General features: G+C 47.1%; 1 non-coding gene across 1 annotated transcript; it reads left to right on the top strand.

Moving 5' to 3' along the window:
• Positions 1–7,661: 7,661 nt before the first annotated feature.
• Positions 7,662–7,733, top strand: TRNAP-CGG (transfer RNA proline (anticodon CGG)). Its single transcript has one exon. It is a non-coding gene; the product is annotated as a tRNA-Pro (tRNA).
• The last annotated feature ends 7,999 nt before the right edge of the window (positions 7,734–15,732 follow it).

Here is a 15,732-nt window from a genome sequence, read left to right as displayed (position 1 = left end):
TAATCCTCACGGCATGACCTCTGGCAGTGGCGTTCCACTGCGGTTGCTAAGGCGCTGTACGTTTATTTCACTCAAAGGGGACCACTCAAAAATGCTCCTGAAAAGTCGCGTACAGCATACAAAAAGTCTGCCAAGAGCGAAGATACCGCACCAGGAGAGCAGGCCCGGCCTCTACTACGGCCCCTACTGCTCCCCAGGGAAAATCAATTATTTTTTTTTAAAGGTAGAGCGCCATAAGAGACCAAGAAAACGTTTAATCCGACATGACTGACTCAGCACCAGCGCCGCAGGTGCGAGAAAGTCTGTCCGACGTACTTTCAGACACAGAAATCACCAAATGGGGCGTTCGTGCCAACTGCCTCACCGCGAGGGCAGCCAGTGTTGGAGCGTAAACAAACTCGATCCCATTCCGCAATGCCGGCATGCCTTGGGTGCAAACACATACAAGACGCGCTAAAGGAACCTCCTCCGTAGTGCCTAGGCAGAGTTTTATATTCTAGGAGGAAAAGCCCCCATATTTTCTCTCTCGCACGCGCTCTTACTCGCGCCTGCGCACAAACGTCGGGCGATCCCTCAAATGGCCGTCTTGTCGACAGCCGGGCTTCTCTCTCGCGCTTCTTTCTAGACACGCTGTGCCACCTAGTGGCGCTGCCCACAAGTACACGCGTGGCGTCCGAGACGGGAATTGTGTCCTCGCTTGCCGTGCACTCAGTGGCACATACTCAGTGACCCAAGTTGGCGAGAAACTCATTAAAGAGCGGCACATGGCCAGTGCATCCATGACGTAGCTCGCTAGAACGTTTGCGTCAAAGACGTTCATCGAAAGGTGGGGGACGTACACGGCGCGTTTGCGGCGCAGCCTGCAGAAACGTCGCGTTGCTGTTGTTCCGTTCAATCCCGTCGGAGAACTTTAAAGGATAGTTTTTGTGTTGTGTAGTCGCACATTCCCAGTGGCACATACTATCGCGTTCAATATGAGCTGCAACGCGCGAGCGCGTGGCAAAGCGCTCTCCCAGGTTGGACAGTTGCGCCGATCGGCGCCCTGTTACCGACGTAAAGAGAGAGAGAGAGTGCTCCGCTGATATCGTTTCAGACATCGTCCCTTTATGCCTGGCTTCGCCCTCTCCCCCAGTTTAGTGAACAAAATCTTGGTCTTATGAAAACGATAAGAAAAACGGTGTCCACCTTGTGTGCGAGCTATGCGTCAATTATTGTTCTACGCACTTCAACAGGTGAAATCGCAGTGAGAGAGAACGAGTTAGCAGCGCCGTTTATTTTGCGTATATTGCACTTGCACGCAGCAAGAGAAAAAAGGGGGAACAAAAATGTGCATTAAGCGGTAATGCAGAAACATGTGTCGACCCATCGAGGGGCAATAAATCAAGAATGAAATTCTGAGGTGACAGCAGTTTTCATTTTTAAAAGCATGAATGATACCCACCTCACACAAAAGGTGTATACCTGTCTATGCCAATAACTTTTTAAAACAAAGATTTCGTCCTGAAGGCTGCAAGAGAAGGCGAAAGCAGGCATGAAGGGATGATGTTCGAAACAATAACAGCGGAACTCCCACCCTTTTGGTTTGGAACACAGCGTCGAATGGCGCTACTGTCCAACCTGGTAAAGCTCTTTGCCACCCGGTTGCGCTTTGCAGGTAATACTGAGGCCGATAGCGCCTAGTTACTCAGGTAGGCGTCAAAGATGTTCATTAAAGAGCGGCGCACACCTACAGGCAAATTGACCAAATTTGGCATCAAAGAGGTTCATTGAATAGCGGGACATGTACGCATATTGCCACATACTCAGCACGTACGTATATACTCGTACATGTATGTACTGACACACACACACACACACAGTGTTCACGATATAGCGTGAACACTGCGAGATAAGCGCGACGCTCGACGTTCGTTCTGCAGAAATTGACTTCGCGTGCTCTACACATTAGTGAGCGGGCCTGTACATTTCTGATGGTTACCGAGGAGAACAATTTCTCTTTTCCCGTGCATTTAGATAGGAACCCCCGAGCTAATTATTCCTCTTAAAGGGCTCCTGACCAGGCGACATAGCAAATTTTTGTTATATATGCTGTAAGTTGTTACGGGCCCTTTAGGGAGCGTTCTACGGCAAGAATTTTTCAAACTGGCTCGTAAATAGCCGTGATAGAAATATTTCAGTGCCGCGAACCCGTGATTTCAGGAGGTGAGTGTCACCGCCAACATACACCCTCTCCCCACTTGCCCTCGTCTAGCCTCCGCAAGAGAAATTCCTTCCCTGCGCTCTTCCATACCGGAGCTGAAAGATCGCGTGACGCATATGATGATGATGATGGTGATGATGATGATGATGATGGCCTCATATTATGACTCGTACCCACACTGGGGGATTGGCCTAGAGTTGCGCGCTGAAGAGATTACCGATTCTTTTGAAGTGTTACTTATACTCGATGAAAAAAAAAGTAAGAAAGATAAGGAAACCTACAAAAACTAATAAATTACATTACAAGAGAACAATAAAAAAGTTATTCGTTTTGTTGATTGTATGTAACCGCAAACGGCATCAAACACGTCCCTGTGGCTGACCCCTATAATTGACGCACCTAAAGATAGTATGATGTCATGGGCCCCACCTTCTTTTTTCCTTTTTTTAAGGCTAAAACTTTAAGTGGCTCATACCCGCGAATTCATGATGATAGTGATCTAAGCTTATGTGTAAGTCGAACTCACGACCTTTGGTGTTAAGGCGAAGTTAATTGAGGCACATTTAATTAATGTATCGTCAATTACGGCACTCGAACCCACGACCTTTGGTGGGAGAAAACAAGTAATAAGAAATAACAGCACGTTCGAATGAGAATGTCAAGTAACTTAATGAATGTCTCTTGAGTGCGCAGGCTTTCGCCTTCACCCGCCTTGTCGGGTATGCTAAGGTGACTGTGAATATGTTTTGCTTCTTCTGGCATTTTTGTTGCGCGCGCCGTTCTGTTGACGGTCTCGCGTGCGAGCTGTTGCGTTCGTCTCGTTTCGCGTAGCGCACGATTTTGAGCGCTGCGCGTGAGAACACCTGACTGCTGGTATAAGTCAGTACTATACGAACACTGAGGCAAGCGCGAGCGGATCAGAGAGCTCGATCGTGTGCTGTAACACGCTAGAAAATGACGTAGTTTCGCTCTACGCGCAAGACTGCACGACGTGGGAATAATCTTCCGTCATGGAAGTATCCATCCCTGAACAAGCCGACAAAGCTCTGCCGGCGGGTTATAACCGACTGCAAACCAACGCTGTGTGATTTACACGGACAAACGGTCTTCTCTATACTCCAACACACCCGGAAATCCAAGCCACTCGCAGCTAAACAACGGAATTTTCGGGCCCTTTATTATTTCAGCTGTAGGCTATACACGCGGCGGTAGAAACCCTTGTCAACTTGCCTAACATCAACGAAGCCAACATCTACACTGACAGCCCCGGCGCAGTTAATCATCTCAAACAGGTAACGAAGAGGTTGCGTATTTGTGAGGAGACACAACAAAATTCACATTTCTACACGCGTGAACGTTACGGTCTACAGGGTGCAGGCACGTGGTCACGACCACAAGGACCTTGTGTCTCGCACTGCTCACACTTTCTCGATGCCCTAATTCCTCATCTTCCCCTTCCTTCATAGCACCGCTCTGTTTTCATTGCCCGAAAATCCGTCCTCCGGCTAGACACGTTTGCCCCCATGCCCCCGCGGGTCCTCTCCCTTCCCCATATTCGGCCCGGCCCGAAGCCTCTCCGGAGGCTTCGGGCCGGGGCCGCCCTTACACCAGCCATCACTTGCGCTTGGGGTCCACCGCACGAAGACATTGCCTAGTGGTCCACGTACTCTGCTCCTGCGTCGGCAGCGGTTGCCGTCATCTACTTTGAACGTGCCCTGGGACAAAGAGCATTCCCGGAAGTGTTCTTAAAGGTGTGAAATTTGCACAGCGGTTAAGTTGAAGACTACGGAAGATGGATTATGGACAGCACATTTGATAAGTCGCAGTTGCAGTATGTCAATGAAACGGGCCTGCATGCTTATTTTGAACTCCATTATCACGATATGCCCCGTGGGAACCCAAGTGGAGAAAAGAAAAAGACACGTCATAGTTTAGCCCGAAACGCGAAGCACCGATTGCGATAGAAAGTTGGTAAATTTCTATACGAAGTAATGAGAGTGGTTTTATCAGCCCTATAACAAACATTCGCTTATTAACTAAATTAACAAGGATATAATGCGTATGCGCGACAGAACGAGGACGTAGAAAGAAACAGACACACAGAGACAACGCTGTCTCTTTGTATCTGCTTCTTGCTACGTTCTCTTTCAGTTGCGCTTACACATTCTATCAAGGGTTCAGGCCAACTAGCCCGCCAACGTGTTTTAACTAAATTAACAAACACGGTGTGACGCGCGCACAGGCAAACATGAACACATCTCGCTCGATGATAAGCGCGGAAACTCGCTGTCTAAAACGGTGGAGTGAGGAATCGCGGCAGCAGCAAGTATCGAATTGACCCTCGTGCATCTCTCGCTTCAACGCCAACGTAACCTCGAAAGCACAGCGCATACGAAGCGACCAGCACTACGCGCACTCCGCAAACATCGCAGATCGCTTTCAAGATACGGCGCCCGCCCGCACGGCCGCGCCGTAAGCAGCAGCCGCAGAAGAACAACGCCCCCGCCCTCCCCTCCTTCCAGTGCCATACGCGCTTTCCTCCCTTGCGCGCGCGAGGTTGGGCCGCGATGTCGGCTAGAGCATAGGGCGCGCGGCGATCGCCCTTGGACTTTATACGGAATCTCACGGCAACGACAGAAATGTGCCTGGAGTGTCCATATTATTGCCATCGCATTAAAAAAAAATATGCAGACGTCGCATCTCTCTTGTTAAGGTGCGAAGTAAAACAAAAACACGCAGACGTAAACAAACACGCCTTGTAGGATTTATTATTTCTCTAAACTTTAACTTATCTATAGAAGTAAAATATCAAACAAATAGCCGCTGTTGCCTCGAATAGTTCTCAGAGTCACGTGTCACTGTGAGTGACGTCACAGCACGGCGAACTATGTTCTACGTAGGCGCACTTGCGTGTTTGACGTCGACTGTCAGGTTGGAAGCGCGGCGCCCGCGCGCGAGGAGAAGGGCGCAGGGCGTTTGGTTTGAAATTCCAGCTCTAATTGCGGCTCGTAGGAGTGTAATAGTTTGCAGGCACAATCGTTCGCGTGTATTGAATGCACGGCGCTTGTCAGTTCGAAATGGCCAGACCTGGTGAGGGGCCCTTTAACAATGAAGTTTTGAAAAGGAATCAAGCTTGTCCCTGCAATGAGCCATAGAATGAAAATTTTTAGGCGTAACGTTAACAGACGGGATGACATCGGCGTGGATAAGAGAGCGAACGGGGATAGCCGATATTCTAATTGGCCTTAAGAAAAAAAAAATTGATGGCCAGGCTATGTAATGTGTAGGGTAGATAACCGGTGCACAATTAGAGTTACAGAATGGGTGCTAAGGGAAGGGAAGCAGAGTCGAGGATGGCAGAAAATTAGATGTGGCGATGAAATTGTGAAACTTGCAAGCGCAAGACGGAATCAGCTATAGTATGGTGCGAGGCAGCTGTAATTGGAGATCGCGGGGAGAGGCCTTCTGCCTGCAGTGACCATAAAAATAGGCTGACAACTTATGTAAACAGATATATTTGAAGAAATCCGCGTTGAAAAACATAACAAATTTATTTTGACCGTTTTGGCTGGGGACCGACCGTAACGTCGAAAATAAATTTGTGATGTTTTTCAACCTGGGATTCTTTCAAATAACTTTGCAGTTGCCAAGCACTCTTATCAGTATTCAACTATATGCATATAATTGAGAAAAACTCAGTCTGCTAACAGCAAGGTTGTATAAGGATTCAGGTAAGCACGAGAGGAAATTAATCAGTAGTAAAAATGAGAGAAAAGCGTCGTCCTTCGCTGTTACTGCGAAAGCCACGCGCTGCTTCTGCGAGTCTCGCGAGGGCTTGCTCGTCGCTTATATTTATTTTTTATCGCTCCTTTTTTTTTCTTGTTTGCTTTTTTCTTCTTTGTTTTTTTTTCGTTTCTCGCTATGCTTTGTCGTTTAGAGGTGACCTGTGTCTCTTGCCGCACGAGTTCGCAAGTGCATTTTTGTGATGCATGGCCGTCCTTTGTACCATTGTTAGTTCGCAGTTTTTTTTCACTAGGAAGTCACGCTATGCGAATACTGTGTAAATAGCAAGAACTGCTGTTCGCACGAACTGGTAAAAACATGTTTTTTTCTGCATTGACGCGTAGACTACTCGCTTCCGTTGCAGCGGGTGAAACTCTTATCTCTCCTTTTAGACATCATATAGCGGTCAGCAGGAAACCAGTTCGGCTCGTTGGTCTCCGTTGCGATATCTTGGAGTACCTCTCGATAACTTCCGTAATAGTGGACCTCATTGGGCGTCCACGATAACCACTATCCGTAGAAAGGTGACAACCTGGCAAGGACGAGATCTCTCCATTTTTGCGAGAGCTAAGGCATGCAATACATTTCTCGCTTCTAAGCTTCTTTATGTTCTGCAGGTCTTGCACTGCTCACGTGTCCATGTCCAGGCATTTCATAGAATATTTGCATGTTTTATTTGGCATTCATCATGGGAAGCCATGAGAAGGGACAACCTTTTTCTCCCGCTTGAAAAGGGAGGCCTAGGTCTTGTGCATTTGTTTGTGCGACAATTGGTCATGCGCTTATTTTACCTTAAAAATGTCCGTCATCCATTCCTTCTCGCAGTTAATCGAGCACGTCTTGCGTCACACCTCCCTTTTCTTTTTGTCACGACAAACGTTGCTCAAGAACTACCGTTATGGGGCTTCTTAAAGGAACTTGTCGACACTATTTCTTTCTTAAAAGCCAGATTCAACCTTGAATATTTGTTTACCGTTAATCGCACGTCGCTAAATGCAGCACTTATAGATAACCTTTTCCCTGAACCGCTGTACCGAAAGCCGTATCTGTCTCTATTTGGTCAAGATGTTCTTTGCCGTGTCCGTAGAATGTGCATTGCGCCAGCAGCAAAAACGTTTTTCTTTAAGCTGCACACCTCCACACTGCCAGTTAAAACGTGGCTTCAGGAAAAAGGACTCTATGTACCCTGGAATACAAATTGTAGGCTTTGCAATCAACCCGAGACAATAGAACATTGCTTTATACTTTGTCGTGACGCATTTCTTTTTTGGGACATTTTACAAAGAACTATCAAAAAAGACTTTCCTCTCACATGTTATGGTATCCGGTTCCTTCCTTTCAAAAAGGCAGCCAGTAATACACCATATGATTTGTTTATGTTATTAGGACTTTATTCATTATGGAGAAGTCGAATGATCGACAGACATGCCGAGCCACCTCGCTCGACAAGGTCTATCTTCCGTGAAGAGACTGCTCAAGTCCGGAGTGTGGTGCTTACATATGATCCCGTCCCTGAATGGATTTCACACCTGGACGCTTGTGTTTGTTTGCCAGAATTTTGAACTGTCATTGGACTGTATACTTTCTGTGAATTTGTTTCTCTTGTATGATCATATGTGATGTAACTGTAGCGGTTTGACAGTAACGATAATCCCATGCAATAAAGAAAAAAAAATTCGGCTCGTTGGTCTAGGGATATGATTCTCGCTTCGGGTGCGAGAGGTCCCGGGTTCAAATCCCGGACGAGCCCGAGTCTTTTTTTGTTCTTACTCTTCCCTTTTTTCCTTTTTTTTCTTTTACAGCTTTGAGTAAGGCCAGGTTTTTTGTTTTTTCGTGCTTAACGTAGTATGCAGAAACATCCGCATAATTATCAGTAGCCTATACTAGTATTCATCGAAACTGGGCTCAATGGATCTATTACAGACAACCATTCTGAAAAAAAAGACAATAAAGAAAAACAAGAGAAAAAGAAAACAAGGGCTGCTTCAGCGTGGCCGCTGTTCCGACACACCGGTGCAGCCGGGCGAGAAACGAGACGAAATACGTATAGATAGCAGAAAATGACGCTTTTTACGAAGCACGCGATTATACGATTACACAAACACACCGTAGTCGACGGTTGTTGCCCCGTCGTCGCGTAAACAATGCACGGAGTAGCGTGCTTCATCGATACAGATGACGCACCGTACGCTATCGCCACAACTGCTGTCGTGTTCTTACTCGCAAAAAAAAAAAAAATCAGAAGTGCCCAGACGCGCACGCGTCGGAAATAACTGGAAACTTCCGTTTCCGCTGATGATTTCAATTACTAACTTGTGATGCCAACTGAAACGTGCCAGTAATATGTCATTTGGCAAGCACAAGTTGGTTGCATACTTATAGTAAAAACAGTTGTCACGCCAGGTGGCAACCAATTTTCATGGCACCTATTTTTTTAATGCAATGGAATGCTCACCGGTCAGTGTGTCTAATCAGGAAGCGGTAACGCGGAAAACGCCGTGGAACATTTTTTATCGTAATTTTTCTATCTGAAGTGAGGGTGTAGTCGTTCACAGGAAGCATGCTGAAAGCGGCGATAGGTGAGCGCAATAGCGATTATACGCCGACATTAGTCGGAGGTAGACGACAAGCGCGGCCGTAACTGTGAGAAAGTATCATTTTGTTTATCAACTCGATGTTCCTGCGATTAGTGCTTTCCGAAGTGTTAAACTACTTCTGCGATAATAGCTTCGTGTCTTCGTGGCTTCCTGTCCAACTGCTTCCGTATTTAACCAGACAAAATAAAGCCAATCGGATTGAAAACGAAACGACGCTATTACACGTGACACGCGGTTCAGCGTGTTGCCGCAACCATGCATGCGCTTTTGATTTCCGAAGCATAAAATAAATTGCGAGTGTCTACTAATATGACAACTAAAACTTTAAGCAATGATTGTGCTGTACTTAATAACAGTCGACTTACGTGCAGTAACCTCACAGAATACATCCGAAGTACCGAAATTTCACCGCCAGGTATCGCCACTTCCTGGTTTTTGAGACTTTCTTTGCCGATTTAAAATTATAATTCCTATTTAAATTGCGAACGGTTTGCGAGATTCTATTACTATAAAACATAGTCATTTCGCTTCCATCAACGTCTCACAACGCATTCTGGCCAATTGTCAACCTCTTTAATAGCTTGTTTGATGATGATTGAGATGCTGATTGATGATGATGACTGCACGTGTGCTTACGATCAACAATTACTATGATTTCTCACGACACATTTCCCGCGAAAGGTTGGCGTCCAAGCATGCCGCATTACTTATGTACTGGCCCCAACGCAAATTAAAGGATTAAATTGTGGGCTTTTACGTGCCAAAACCACTTTCTGATAATGGGGCACGCCGCAGTGGAGGGCTCCGAAAATTTCGACCACCTGGGGTTCTTTAATGTGCACCATAATGTACTCGGGTGTTTTCGCATTTCGCCCCCATCGAAATGCGGCCGCCGTGGCCGGGATTCGATCCGGCGACCTCGTGCTCAGCAGCCCAACACCACAGCCACAGAGCAACCACGGCGGGTCCGATGCAACTGATTGCCTGAAGCATACAGAGACAGCACTAACGATGCTCTTTGTCAGCAGGCTCTCCGGTACCGGTGGGCGTTTTGCCTCCCCCCCCTCCTCCAACGTTTTTCCACAGAGAGCAGGACCCCCCACATTCCGGCTGTTTACGCCAAAATCACATTTTTTACACGTTGAATTTTCAAACTGATGGTTGTGTGGTCCAGTGCTTTCCAGAAAGCCGATGATCAACTGGACGTACGACGGTGGCATGATGGCCGGTTAAGGAGCCACAAATTAAGTCATGCCACTCAACATACCAGTAACCAAACTCTTCATTAAATCGCAACTACGCAAACAGATACACAAAAAATGGCGGAATATTGACTTACTCACGGAGAGGGAGCAACACATCAATGGATGAGAAACATTTCCCTCATACCACCGCACTGCCCTACAAATAATACACAAGTCAGGCAATGACAGGACACTACAATTCCAAACTATCTCTTCAGATCAAACAAAACTGACCAGAACTCTTGCAAATGCTGAAAACTGGAAAACCAAATGCGGAAAAAATGATGGACCAGGCTGTCCAGTACCTACAACTCCTGTTTTCTGTGCCTGCGTCAGCTGCTTCAGGCGAGCGATCTTTAAGTGCTATGAGGCGAGTAAAAACATTTTCGCGCAGTCGAATGACGCAGAGGATGGCTCACACACCTTCTCCTCCTCCACGTGCACAAGAAGGGAGCTGCGGAACTGCACTTGGATGCGAGTTCGTGTCTAGAACGGCAGAAGGAACAGCGACCTTCGGCCTCACCTTTAACGCCTTCTTGTCATGCCAGCTATGAAGCTCTTCAATCTGCGATAATAGCTTCGTACGTACTGCCTACTTTCTTGTCTACTTGAATCACATTTGTGTACTTGTGTCAGTTCACATTTGCTTCACTGCGGTGGCGAATGCAGGAATATTAAAAATGATTTTTCGCAGCTTTCGAACCCATTTTGTCAGTTGTGCGGTCTGCGCAGGTTTTCAGTACTTTTGAAATTTCCAACCATTTTAAAAGTCTATACCAATGCAGAATAAGTGAGGAGACAAATATGTAAAATTTAATACGGCTAACATGAATGGCTAACATGAAGGGTGCAGCGGAACCATGAGGCGGAGAGCGGAGGAGGCGCGGAGGGGAAACGGCCTGCGCATGCGCTGAATTGCCGGCGGCCGCGGCAACCGCAGCCGCGTGAGCGATCTCATTTGTGCTTCCGACGGCGGGCCAGGGTGACGTGAGGTGAGGGGGGTTACGCTCGTCTGCTGCTGAGGCCAGTTCGCGGTACCAGCGTGTGTGGCAGGGATCACTGTTCCTGCAAGGGGCGATGGCGAGCGGCCACGAGTAAGGCTCGATGTGACGCTCCCTTGGGTGTTGTCGCCGCTGGCACTGGTAGCACGACTTCCCCGCGACGAAGGGCCGCTCTCGTCATTAGTGGAACCGATGAAAGCGAAGCTTTCTGTGCTGTTTGCGTTCATTGAGGGTATTTGGCGGTGACGTTAACGGTATACGACAGTCGCGGTGCGATTTTTAATGTTACGTAGAACTTGTCGCTGGGCGAGTTGGTTGTGATCTAATGAATACATTATTGCGCCAAAAAGGAAAATAAAGACTTAGGAGGGAGAGTATGAAACGACAGATCGAGCGCTGAGTTAAAAGAGGAATAACCGCTTTTTGCCTCGAATCTACTCTCATGAAGTCGTACCCTCACGCGATGCAGGCTAGCTTTGATAAGCAATTGGCGAGGCTACACACAGCCGGCTACCGAGCTTGGTCGTTGGCGTGGCCTCAAAAACATTACTCCAGAAGGTGAAGGGGAAGAAGAAAAGCCTACGCCTAGGCCCGATCAAGAACGATGCAAACCCGCAGTGATGCCATACGTCCACAAGCTTTCCCACAACTTGAAGAAAGTCGCTACTAGGTTTGGTGTGCCAGTTGTTTTCTCGGCGCCGGACTTTGTCCGCGCATAAGCCGCGTTGACAAAAAGTCAGTATGCCAGAAAAGCACACTATACAGTACGTGAAATGTGCGACGGGCGTTATATACGAGATACCGCTAAAATGTGGGAAGTCCTACGTTGGACAAACGGGGAGATGTGTCAATGACCGGGCACGGGAGCATGAATAGTCTGTAATCAACACAGGTAATGCGCATTTACCTGCCCATTGCATGGTTTACCTGGAAGGCAGATGCCAGTCACTACTGCGTGAGATAAAGATACTTGTCAGAAGTAGTGATACGTTAGCAAGACAACTTTTGGAAGCATATCACATAAAAGAGAGAGGCGCGAGTTGTGTTAGTGATACGTCTGTTTTTCTGTTTGACAACGAGATGCAGCTGTTAAAAACGTCACTGTAATCGCTCTAGGCAACACTGATGTTCGCATGCGCATTTGTTCATTCTCCCTGCCCTGCTGTAAGAATAAAATCAGTTGAATCAGCACTCGATCTGTCGTTTCATACTCTCCCTCCTAAGTCTTTATTTTCCTTTTTGGCGCAATAATGTATTCTTTAAAGGTTACCTTGCCTGCACCACTCGGGTTTCTACACGTAGTAGACAGAATTCAGAGAGCCGTGTCATTCATTCACTCACTCCTTTACTGAAGAGAGCCCAAATTATCAATGCTTTCTGGTGACGCTTCTTCTTTGTCCCGTTGCCACGAGCGCGAAGGGGTTAAGTTAAAATCACCCGCCTCGTGACTGCGTCCATGCGGGATCCGGTTGTTCTCATTCCCTGCCTCCTCTCTCTCTTTACTCCCTCTCTAACATTCCCCATACCTCCTCCATGGACTGTCGTTGCTGTTGCGCGCGAGCAAGGAGACGAGTGCGGCAGCTCCTGCAATGCTTCTGAGAGGAGTCACGTCCTATTACGGCGTCCAGAGATCCTTCTTGCGCAAGGAGCTTCAGAATGCATTGTGGCGTCCCGGAAGGCGCGTCAGAGGGCACTGTGGCCCCGCTCTATCGAAACGTTGGTTTTACCTATTCTCCGCAGTGCTTTTTTGTGGGTTCGAGAGGTGTAGTTTACAAGGTACCCCTGAAATGCAGTGTGCCTTATATAGGGCAGATAGGCAGATGCCTAAATGATAGACTGCAAGAACACAACAATAATGTGCGCAAAGGGCGAGAGGGGTTTCTAGGTGTCCATTGTGCAGAATGTGGCTGTATTCCGCTCTTTGAAAAGAGCAGTAACTTGCCCACTGAACACACTGCAGTACATGTGGTCTGTTAGCCATCTACAAGGCCTCTTGGCAAGATCACCAAGACGTCTCGAAAATCATAAACGGTTGCAAGACATCTTCAAGACGTCTTGGCAAGATATTTAAGACTTCTTGAAGACGTCTTACAAAACTTTGTCGGATGTCTTAAAACCTCTTGTAGCCACCGTGAAGACCGTCTAATGCACCGCCAAAAAATACGTTTTACTAGATGTCTTATGGTCGTTTTAAAAATGGTTGTAAGAAATTTTGCGAGACGTTTTGTAGCCGTCTTAGAAATGTTTTCCCAACAGATTGAACACACTTTTGAAGAGCAAGGTATGATACCTTCTAGTCAATATTTGTGTAACGTAACCCCATAATTTAGTAAAGCAATTCGTTGAGTGAGATTTGTAACGTACGCGCAGACCATTCAAAGCTCTTGAAAAAGTGGCGAAACTTCTAGTTAGGAATGTTTAACATTCACTGCAAGCATCAGCACCTTAAAAGTGTATCGAAAAGCACTTGATCGTTGGGGTAGGGAGTAGTTGCAAAAATGACAGCAAGACCTACCAAACCTGTCGATTTACAATGCATGGTAACACTATTGTCAGGGGAAGCACTAGCACAAAGATTACATTTTAAGTAGTCTCTAGACGCCAAAATTCAGTCATAACGTACATTGCAATCCAGAGTGTGTCTCCTTCCAGATCAACTGTCCAACGAAATTTTGCTGAGCTTCAGTGATTTGGCTAGAAACAGCATACTCTGCACATCTGTGATGGTTTGGGAAAACCGAAGATCATTTTCCTTACCTTGTCAACATTGTTTGAGGTTTGCGGATGGAATAACAGCGAGGACTCTAACAACACTATCACGGAAGTTTTTTTACGTGGATATTTGGCACTCACATGAATTTAGAACATGATACACCCTTCCACTATACCATAAGTATAAAGAAATTGAGCGTCTCCTGATACTTGCTAAATGGACAAATCAATGGGAATAAAACCTAACCCTCGCAATATTGAAAAAAGAATGGCTGTACCGACAGTACCAATGCCTATGCTCCAATTCTTGCAATCCACGACAGCACCACTGAATTATTGGCAAGGCCACAAAAGTGATAACACATGTTAAGGCCACCCTTAGCAAAAGAATGATGATTCACACAAATGAAGCGCTAAAGTGGCCAAAGGTTTCAAATAATTTTTTTTAATAAATAAAATCAATAACACAATTATATAAGCAAAATGTTTCTTATGCACCTTCTAGAAATTTGCCTTGTGCCTGTTTGTTATCACACATTGGTCATTTCACGATACAGGGGCTGGTAGATTCAGGGAGTTCCACAGGCTGATGCACACGCAGACAATGTAGCTTGTTCCTAATATTACTTGAGCTCAGATTTGTCACCTTTAATTAGAAGATAAGAAAAAGGTATTAACACATACATGTTACAGTGAAACTTCGTTATAACGAAACGGGACATAACGATTATTGGATGTAACAAAGTGAAATTTGCCTTGAAATCTCCGTAGATGTCCACCTTTTAAACATTGTTTCAATTAAGTAAACTTATCCTGCCAATAGATTTGCCGAAGTTGATTTGTCTCCGGAATACAAACTTGACTTGTCTCCGAAACATGAAATGCCCGGCTTTTGCAGGCTCCATCGCATTTCGCGGGGTTCGGCACACATTCTGTGCCAAAACGTTTGGGTATGTGCGTTGAATGCGCCGTCGAACACTGTTCCTTCTCACCATTGCGCTTAGCTGCGCATAAGCAAAGGTTCACAACCGCCATCGCAATTTCTCCGATTTCGGCAGCGCGCAGGCTAGTGCAGCTAGACGTGGCCTCAGAGATCGTATCGACGTGCGCTGAAGAGAAAACAGCAAAAGAAATTTCGGCGTCCTCAACACACAACTTGTCAGCATCTTACACGATTGCGTTCACGATAGCTGCCTTCTGTTTCAATGTGATGGCCCTTCTTTTCCGCTTTCAGTTGGCTTGTCTCTAGCATCGCGAAATGACGACGCGAATTGAATAGGTTGCACGCTGCAACGCGAACAACGTTTGTTGCATTCTAAAGGGCAAGATATAGTCCGGCGTAACGCGCGCGCGCGGCCACGCGCGTCGCGGTTAAGCGACGTCGGTGAAAAACGCGCACTCTACAGTCCGGCGTCACGGCGTAGCCGGCGTGCCCAGGCGCGCTTGGCGAGCACAACGCCGCCGGCGCGGACATAGAGCGTGTTCTATTTCACGCGGCTGCCGCTAGACCAGAATGCACTGCGCGCTGCAGCGGCAGCGAGCAGAAGGCAGAATGGCGGCCTGCGGTGCGCGTACTGACAGTGCGGCTGTGGTTTTTTCAACATCCGTGCGGGATGACAGCGCGAGTGAGGACGCCTGCTTGAAGCGATTTGCAACCTTCCGTGTGTATACGATGTGAAACGCATGGACTACCGCGACACAGAGCGCAAGAACAACGCGTGGGAAGCTATACGAAAGCAGTGTGGTCTCGCCACAGGTAAGCTGCATTTCGCAGCTCCTGTACTAGCTGGTGGTAGTCGCCGAGTTGAGGGCGCTTGTCGAATAGCTTTCGCATGTACATGTATGGTCCGCTTCCGTTTTTGACGTAGCCGAAATACTAGCAATATGAGTGCGATGTTCTGGCTGTCAGGCACGGCGGCCGCATTTCGATGGGGGCGAAATGCGAAAGACACCCGTGTGCTTAGATTTAGGTACACGCTAAAGAACCCCAGGTGGTCGAAACTTCCGGAGTCCTTCACTACGGCGTGCCTCATAATCAGAAAGTGGTTTTGGCACCTAAAACCTTATAATTTCTTTCTGGCTGTCAGGACAAGTTAACGCCATGCCCCAAAAGTTTTCGTTTTAGGCGCACAAACAGCGCGAGGAAGCAGAAAAAGCGCGCGCGCTACCCGAACGGCGCGGTTATATGCAAGACG

The sequence above is a fragment of the Dermacentor albipictus genome, chromosome 7, assembly GCF_038994185.2.
Source record: "Dermacentor albipictus isolate Rhodes 1998 colony chromosome 7, USDA_Dalb.pri_finalv2, whole genome shotgun sequence".
NCBI classification, from domain to species: domain Eukaryota; kingdom Metazoa; phylum Arthropoda; class Arachnida; order Ixodida; family Ixodidae; genus Dermacentor; species Dermacentor albipictus.
Note: the sequence above shows the minus strand (reverse complement) of the source record. Positions and strands in the feature narration are given on the sequence as shown.